Source organism: Rattus norvegicus, chromosome 2 (assembly GCF_036323735.1).
Source record: "Rattus norvegicus strain BN/NHsdMcwi chromosome 2, GRCr8, whole genome shotgun sequence".
Taxonomy (NCBI): Eukaryota; Metazoa; Chordata; class Mammalia; order Rodentia; family Muridae; genus Rattus; species Rattus norvegicus.
In genome coordinates, this window is record NC_086020.1 from 163,093,453 (window position 1) to 163,101,282 (window position 7,830).

Sequence of the window (7,830 nt, forward strand, 5' to 3'; positions counted from 1 at the left end):
CTCTTCAGAAGTCTGAATCAGTTGCTCAAAACTTCTGTAACAAAGTAGAAGAGACCTGTGGCTTAAAACATCAGCAATCACACCCTAGAATGGTCCTCCCATTTAACTGGAGTTTATTACTTATGTTCAATGTGTCACTGGGTGTGTAATGTGTATGTGTCTAAGCAAGGTTGCATGTATGCGAGCATAGGGTTGGGTGGTACACATAACGCTTGAGGCTGACTTCAGGAGTCTTTTTTCCATCCCTCTTTACCTTATTACTTGAGGCAAAATTTCAAGTAGAAGCAGAGCTCACTGACCAGCCTTGTGTGCTGAGCTAGCTTGCTCTGGGGATTCTATCTCTTGCCTACTAACGTCTGGAAATAAATACAGGCCCATGTCTACCTGGCATTTCTGTTGGTGCTGGGGGTCAGATTCTCACCTCTATTGTTCACTTTCACTCTTTTAATTTTACTTTATTTTTTAGGTTTTCAATGCAGGGTATCTCTGTGTAGCTCTGATTATCCTGGAAAACATTGTATAGACCAGCCTGGCCTAAGACTCAGAGATCTGCCTGCTTCTGCCTCCCATGTGCTGAGATTAAAGGAATGTACCACCGCTGCCCAACACAATTCCTCATTCTTATGCTGAAGGTTCTTTCCCCACTGTCCTATCTCTTCAGTCCTATGCTGCTTATCGATCAACCCTCCTTACATTTTCCTTTTCTGTACTTTTCCCTAACCCCTGGTAATTCAACTTTGTACAAAATAAAGGGAAGCTGAAAAAAAATGGAAAGATATTTTTATTTCAGTAACCAAATGCTTGTCATTGTGCATGATAGATTGTGTGATAGCAATGCATACATTTCAGATAAGAACTAAATGCTAAGTACAGACATAAAAGAGTGAGGAGATAAGGTGTAGGGAAGGCCCTCATGACAATGCAGCTTATATAGAAAGAGGGAAGGAAACATTTATATATATATATATTATATAGAGAGAGTAAACATTTATATATTGAACGTTAGGTGGCAGAAAATAAGAGTAAGTTTATAGCAGGGGGAGGGGGAGACAGAGAGACATAGAGAGACACAGAGAGACAGAGGCAGAGAGACAGAGTGGGGAGAAAGAGGGATGGAGAGAGAGGTTTTAACTGTCCACGAATATAATACTCTTTCTGGGCATACCTGATCGAGATATTTTACATTAAATCACTTGATCTGGGAAGATTCCCCTCCGTGTGGGTGACCTTGTATGAATTGAGGTTCCAGACTACATAAGAAAGAGGAAGCTGCTCAGTCCTTCTTAGAAGGGGAAACAAAAATACTCAAAAGAGGAGATATAGAGACAAAGTGTGGAGCAGAGACTGAAGGAAAGGCCATTCAGAGACTGCCACACCTGGGTATCCAGCCCATATACATACAGCCACCAAACCTAAACAGTATTGCTTATGCCAAGAAGTACAAGCTCACAGGAGCCTGATATAGCTGTCTCCTGAGAGGCTTTGCCAGAGCATGACAAATACAGAGGCAGATGCTCAAAGCCAACCATTGGCCTGAGAACAAGATCCCCATTGGAGGAGTTAGAGAAAGGATTGAAGGGGTTGCTGCCCCATAAGAATAACAATATCAACCAACCAGAGCTCCCAGGGACTAAACCACCATCCAAAGACGATACATGGACTGACCCATGGCTCCAGCTGCATATGTAGCAGGGGATGGCCATGTTGGGCACCAGTGGGAGGACAAGCCCTTGGTTCTGTCAAGGGTAGACCTGCACCCCTCCAGTATAGAGTTATGTCAGGGCGGGGAGGCTGGAAGGGTTGGGTGGATGGGTTGGAAACACCCTCATAGAAGAAGGGGGAGAGGGATAGGACAGGGGGTTTATGGATGGGAAACCTGGAAAGCAGATAACATTTGAAATGTAAATAAAATTCCAATAAAAAGAAAAAATAATTAAAGCAAGAAGAAAAAAAGAGGAAGCTAGCTGATCTTCAGCCATTAGTCAGTGCTTCTTCTCACTGTGGATGCTGTGTGACCTCACATCATTGCCTCCAGTCATGATGGACCATCACCTGTGAGTCAAAACAAACCCTTCCTTCCTGAGGGTGCTTCTGTCAAGGTACTTTGTAGAAGCAGTGGGGAAATAAATGCAGTCATGACTGTAATTTTCATTCATAAACAAGGAAATTGCTTAATAGCTTAGCCTGTTTAAACTGTATTCACGCATTTAAATCACTTAAAGCCCAACTAGGAAAAGGTCTCAATAAATGTTTGCTATCAGCCTTATTATCAATATCATTTTTGCTCAGATTAAAAGTGCTTACATTTTATGTCTGTAAGAGAATTGCTTACATTTTTAATGAACATTGTATTTCTTTTTCTGCTTCTTTCCTATATTATATCCTGACCACAGCCTCCTCTCTATCCACTCCTCCCAGTCCCATCTCCCCGTGCACATTCACAGCCTGGTTCATCCATTTCCCTTCAGGCCTCCCTGGGACACCAACTGGGACATGATATAACAAGAGTCAATACAATAGGCACCAAGCCTCATATCAAGGCAGGTTGAGGCAACCCAATAGGAGGAAAAGGGCCAGAAACACCCTTAACCTCACTACCAGGAGTCACCCAGCTAATAACCATAGTATATATTCAGGGGGCCTAGCACAGAATCATGCAGGCTCCATGACAGCCCCTTCAGACTCTGTGAGCCTCTGTGAGCCCTGCTTAGTTAATTCTCTAGGCTTTGCTCTCCTGTGTCCTTGATACATTTACCTTCTATAATCCTTTCTCTCCCCCTTCTGCAGGATTCCCCAAGCTCCACATAATGTTCGCCTGTGGGTCTCTGCATTTCTTCCCACAAATTGCTGGAGGAAGCCTCACCTATGACTATTGGGCTAGACAATGATTTATGAGTATAGTAGAATATCATTAGAAATCATTTTATTGATCTTTTTCCTTTTAACCGGTTGTGGTACTTGTGTTTGGTTCTACACTAGGTCTCTGGACCATCCAGCTTCCACAGAAACATTGCATACTTTTTAAAGGTGCTTGAGAACTGAATCTTGAGTCCAGTGCATGCCAGGTATGTGTTAAGTTACAGACAAACATTCTCTTAGGCTTGTTTTTGGGGTTTCTGTTTGTTTGTTTCTTTTTGTTTTAAATGGCTTAAATATACAGGGGTGAGGGTGGGGGTGAAGACAGTGCAGTTCCGGTTTGTTTTGTTTTTCTGTTCAGTCTAACAGTGACAAAAATCTTACAGTAATGAGTTTTATGCTACACCTTCCTAACCTATGGTTCTGAGTAAGTTCATACCATTTAGAGTTTCCTTGTTTTTCCCATGATAACTTATTTTCCTGTAATAGAATGCCTTGTAGTAAACCAAATTCTATTTAATAGTTCTGCTTCCTTGGGTTATAATAAACTGGGGCAGGTTGTTTCTTTTTTCTGTTGTCCTTGACACAGAAAAGAGATATTTGGTATGGCATTTTTCACTTAAGAGTTAACTAATATTTTAGGAATATACCCTTATTATGGGTTATGGGAAAATGTTCATGTTAATAATTTGAAAGCTTGGGTTGGGGATTTAGCTCAGTGGTAGAGCGCTTGCCTAGCAAGCGCAAGGCCCTGGGTTCGGTCCCCAGCTCTGAAAAAAAGAAAAAAAAATAATAATTTGAAAGCTTTATTGTGAAGCAGTAAAGCTGGAGCCTAAATCACAATGGAGATCACAGGTTTCTGTGACGCTAGAACCATGGGATATCAGTGATGAAAACTTCAAGAGTGGAATGGAGTTGGCTCAAGAGAACATTGGCCTTTGCTGCAGGAAGTGGATCTTGGGGCTGGGCGTTGGGAGTAATGATTAAGAAAAAAAAAAGGTAAAAGAATTTGTCTATGTCATTTAAAGGTAAAAAGAGACCATTGAACTAGATCAGTTTCTCCTTTACTATGATTTTTTTTAAATCTCTTTTGCTTTAAAAGCTTATCTTTTCCTGGAAGCCATATTTAGGCTACGGCTAAAATAGCCAGGCCATTGAAACGGAATTTGAACTTGACAGCTCACGCCCCCTTCACTCTTCATCTAGTAAAGCCTTAAGAACTTCAACAAGTGACCCTCAGTGGTATTCCAAAATTACTGACTCCTCATTCTATCTAGGGGAGTTCTGCATTCGTTTCTTAGGCTCCCTAAGAATAATGATAAGAGAATGGAGACCGAAAAAGCTACAGCAAGATAAACATATAAAAGAAGTCAGTTTGAACAGGAAGACTGAAAGCCCTAGTAAGTAAACAGGCATAGCTTTTCCAATATTTACAAAATAAACTTCCAACAAACTCCATTCACTTTACACTCTGGAAAGTAGCAATGTATCAAGATTATATTATTATATTTATATGTATAATGTTTGCCATATATATTCAAATGTAAGCATGCCTAATTCCATAAAATACACAAACAAAAAGCTGTGAAGTGAATCTAACATAATATCTCCATATTCAATACTCTTCAATACTCTTCTCTCACCAACACCTCCACCATCTAGAGTGAAGATACATAGAGAATAATTGGAGTTGATTACTCATATATCAAATAGACTTTTAAGACATTTGCAGAATATTCCATTCAAACACTGAATAATACACATTCTCAGCATATTATGGAGCTTATCCAAAAATATCTGACATATTAGGACCCAAAACAATTTGGAACAAAAATTTCAGTGTTGTCTTGTATTTTTCCTGACAGTGAAGATGGATATCAACTAGAAAAATCACAGAAAGTCCATAAAGCCATGGAGTTTAAACAACACACTATTGAATTACAAATGGCTCACAGAAGAAATTAAGAAGGATTTCTTATTTTAATATGACATTCTTCCTAGACACCTGCTGTACACTGCAGCTAGGGAACCAGGTAGGCAATCTTCACTCTCCATCCCACCCTATAATTCTAAACCCTCAGGCTCATCTGCAGTCCTGTAGTAGATCATCTGCATCTTCTCCTCTCTTCTCTTCTCTTCTCTTCTCTTCTCTTCTCTTCTCTTCTCTTCTCTCCTCTCCTCTCCTCTTCTCTCCATTCCTTCCTCTCCTCTCCATTCCTTCCTCTCCTCTCCCTTCCCTCCCTCCTTCCCTCCCTTCCTTCCTTTCTTACTGTCTTCATCCCATGCAGGTTCTATAAATACTTCTGACAGACCCAGTTGCTTTTCCTCCTGTGGAGTCTCTTAGCCCCTCTGCCCCTTTATCCCATTCCGACGACTTCATGTCAGCTCCCAATACCTAGAAAGGCAGTGTAGCTGTGATCACCAGTAGGATACCATAGTAGGGATTCATAAGCACTCTCTATCATACAGGTCATAGTGCCACACATATCTAAGACCCAAAGAGGCCAACAGAAACCAAGAAACAGAAAACTCACCCAGTGAACACAAGATGTCAACACCAAGAATTACCCAGAGACTGTTGCAGCATGCACATAGGTCAGCCAGAGCTCTGAGTCACATAGAGTCCCAGTGCTGGAGGGGAAGTGGACAAAGCCTCTATCCCTAACCCAGAAGCTATCTTCAACTAATAACTGTTTTCAAATAAGTAATTTACTCCAACAAAATCTCACAAGGTATTCGAAGCCCCTCTTTTAGGGAGGCCTCATTGTAGATGAACAATCCAAAATGAACTCAATGACATTTTTTGGGATTTCTTGCTCTCATATTGTTTTGTCTGGGCTTTTTGTTTGTTTGGTTTTTACCTTATAGGCTCTATGGTTTCTGCTGTTATGTTTTATGTGATTTCTTTGTGTGCAAATGTACATGTCTTCTTGTGAATGTATTTCTTGTACTTTTTTGGATTTTTCCTGTTTGTATTTAATTTAATTTTATTATAATTATTAATTTTTTGATGCCTGCTTTATTATAATGAGAAGAAGGAAAAGAGCAAATTTAGCTGAGTGGTAAAGCGGGGAGGATCTGATAAGACCTGGAGGAAAGTAATCCCTAATCAGAATATATTGTAGGAAAATATTTCAATTTTCAAAAAAATTATAGAAAAAAAGGAAATATAAATTCCTACAGTTTAGTAAAATTTAAAATATAGCATATCAGAATATGTGGATACAATGAAGGGAAGTTCTTAGAGGAAAATTGATAGCTCAAATAATTGGTAATAAAATGTATGTGATGATAGATAGGTGTCTCTTTTTTAATTAATTAACATTCAGTCCAAGACAGATTCAGAAGAATCAATATCAGAGCTTATGAAATTATATCATTAATTAAAAGAGAAAGGGACTGCAAACATCCACCTTTGTATTTGTCATGCTTTGGCAGAGCTTCTCAGGAGACAGCTATATCAGGCTCCTGTCAGCATGCACTTCTTGGCATCAGGAAAATTGTCTGGGTTTTGTGGCTGTATGTATATGGGCTGATCCCCAGGTGGAGCAGGCTCTGGATGGCCTTTCCATCAGTCTCTGCTACAAATTTTGTCTTCGTATCTCCTGTGAATAATTTTATTCCCTCTTCTAAGAAGGACAGAAGCATCTGCATTTTGGTCATCCTTCTTCTCGAGCTTCATGTGGTGTGTGGATAGTATCTTGGGTAATCTAAGCTTTTGGGCTAATATCCACTTATCAGTGAATGCATACCATGTGTGTTTTTTTGTGGTTGGGTTACCTCACTCAGTGTGATATTTTCTAATTCCATCCATTTGCCTATGAATTTCATGAAGTCATTGATTTGATAGCTAGGTAGTACTCCATTGTATAGATGTACCACATTTTCTGTATTTCTTCCCCTGGTGAGGGACATCTGGGTTCTTTCCAGCTTCTGGCTATTAAAGTAAGCCTGTTATGAACATATTGGAGCATGTGTCCTTGTTATATGTTGGATCATATATGGGGTGCCCAATGGAGTAGTTAGAGAAAAGATTGAAGGAGCTGAAGGGGTTTTCAACTCCATAAGAGCAACAATACCAACCAATCAGAGCTCCCAAGGACTAAATCACCATGCAAAGAGTACACATGGACAGACCCATGATTCCAGCTACCTATGTAGGAAAGGATGGCCTGGTTTGGCATCAATGGCAGGAGAAGCCCTTGGTCCTACCAAGGCTTGATACCTCAGTGTAGGGGAATGCCAAGGCCGAGAGGTAGGAAGGGGTGGGTAGGTGGGGTAGCACACATAGAAGCAGGAGGAGCAGGGATGGGATAGGAGGTTTAAGGACAGGAAACTAAGAAAACGGATAACATTTGAAATGTAAATAAAAATATCCAATAACAATAAAAGTATAAAGGGAGAAATGCAAAAATACTTTATAATATTACTATTGATTTACCATGCATTTTATTATTTAATATATTATTTATGTATTTTTATTCAGCCAGCATTACACTCATATAAAACCTGAAGTCACAAGAAAAGAACATCATAAGCTTATCTCCTTGATGAACATAGATGAAAAATTTTTAAAAAAAATTTTGTAAATCAAGCTCTAGTACAAATAAAAAATGTTATTTACCATGATCAAGCTAGTTTTATTTCTATTATACAAGAGTGTTCAACAACAATGCTAACCAACCAGAGCTTCCAGGGACTAAGCCACTACCTAAAGACTATACATGGACTGACCCTGGGCTCCAACCTCATAGGTAGCAATGAATAGCCTGGTAAGAGCTATCCAGTGGAAGGGGAAGCCCTTGGTCCTGCCAAGACTGAACCCCCAGTGAACATGATTGTTGGGGGGCGGGCGGTAATGGGGGGAGGATGGGGAGGGGAACACCCATATAGAAGGGGAGGGGGAGGGGTTAGGGGGATGTTGGCCCGGAAACCAGGAAGGTGAATAACAACCGAAATGTAAATAAGAAATAC

General features: G+C 40.1%; 1 long non-coding RNA gene across 1 annotated transcript in view; it reads left to right on the top strand.

Moving 5' to 3' along the window:
* The window catches only part of LOC102547227 (uncharacterized), a 62,244-nt gene extending 54,694 nt beyond the window's left edge, over positions 1–7,550 (top strand). The window contains exon 4 of the long non-coding RNA XR_010064311.1: positions 2,980–7,550. This is a non-coding gene — a long non-coding RNA (uncharacterized LOC102547227). The remainder of the gene's footprint in view (positions 1–2,979) is intronic.
* The last annotated feature ends 280 nt before the right edge of the window (positions 7,551–7,830 follow it).